Source organism: Palaemon carinicauda, unplaced genomic scaffold (genome assembly GCF_036898095.1).
Source record: "Palaemon carinicauda isolate YSFRI2023 unplaced genomic scaffold, ASM3689809v2 scaffold293, whole genome shotgun sequence".
Lineage (NCBI taxonomy): Eukaryota > Metazoa > Arthropoda > Malacostraca > Decapoda > Palaemonidae > Palaemon > Palaemon carinicauda.
In genome coordinates, this window is record NW_027170590.1 from 20,496 (window position 1) to 22,169 (window position 1,674).

A 1,674-nucleotide genomic window follows, 5' to 3' on the forward strand; every position below is an offset into this window, starting at 1 on the left:
GGTAAAACTGTATAACAGATTAAAATACAGATGTCCCTGTACAGTAAAATAAGTTTGAAATTTGGTAAAACTGTACAACAGATTACCTTTGATAAAATGTTAGTTGAGTTTGTAACTTGAAGAGCTGTTATAATTGACATTCAGTTTGCCCCTAAAAGTAAAAATTTCATATGTGAAGACACTGGGCAAGTAAGTGCTAATATTTTCAAAATCTAACACACTGAAATATCTGATCTATAAACTATTTATACAAATCAAAAATCTTTTTCCTAGTTGAAATGTAGCAACAGAAAAAAATTATTTTGTTTCCAAGACAAGGAAATAAGCCCTAGTTTGAATTTTGCCTCCGACTAAGTATTCAAGGGCCATTTGTTTTTGTCTTCCCACCCTTAACAAAACAGCCCAAACTATTAAATGTGTTCAATGTACTTGTAAATATTTGGAATTTTAATAATATGATCACTAGAATTATTCTTGAAATATTCCTTACTTTTGAGGCTGAATTTCTTGATTAAAAAAAAAAAAAAAAAAAAATCAATTCATCAAGAAAACTATGAAAGTAACTAAGAGTAAACACTTTTGAAAACTAATTTTACTCCTTACTTTGTAATGCCTAAAATATCGTTGTTTTGTTAGTAACGAGTTGATTTCCCGTTATTTTCAAGTTTTCAAATATGCACTAGTCCTCCCTAAAGCGCAACATTTACATCATCTATCCCTTAAACCTTTTCTTAATTTGGTAACTATGTGCCAACAGTGTCTTAAAATATGCAACTGATATATATATACATACGTTGATTTAAGCACGGATCATGTGTATATATGGTCAGTCTCTAGGTAATTGTCAACTAGTTGAAACAAGGGACTTTTAGCCATGGGGAAAACTATCAACACACACAAGATGTAAAGCATCACAAGAGGTGAAAAATGCCTCCAACATACTTCTCGCTTGGTGACCGCTGAGATAAATTCGCTTGGTGACCGCTGAGCTATGCACCATACATATATATACACATTGATTTACAACAACCTGTACTAAAGCTATGTACATAACCTAATATGAATGCTAGCCCAATTGCAGAAAGTAACTTCATAACTGCAATAGTACTTCCAATTACTAAATCGGATGCTAATGTAACATCACTATTGACATAAGAGACTTGATTGAATTAGCGAATTGGAATTTAGCCAAAAAAATTACTACCTATCCTAGAAAGACAATGTGTCGACAGTTTTAACTACTAAGAAAAATAGATGAATAACTAAGCGAGTTATTAGAAATAAGCGTCGACTTATATCATAATTCCTAAATAAAATCAGAATAAGCTCACTTTACTCTAACAGGAAGTTAGGTAAAATACTTGTCTAGTTTTTTAATGAGTAAAAAAAAACTCAGAATAATCAACCTGAGAAAAAAAAAACTTGGAAGAATCAACTGTTTTAAGGAATCAAAAATGTTTCCTTGAATGGTAAAATAACCCTATTTCTGAGGAATCAGACTAATTACCAATTAGTAGTGTATTTCAGTTAGTGCATATCCCACACCACTTGACTGTTAGCTTTATAGAATTTGTATGTAAAAATTACATTAATCAAATATAAAAAACATTGAACTACTTTATATTTTCATATAAATCTTCAAAAAATTCTTGTATCCTGATAATTATAAATAAA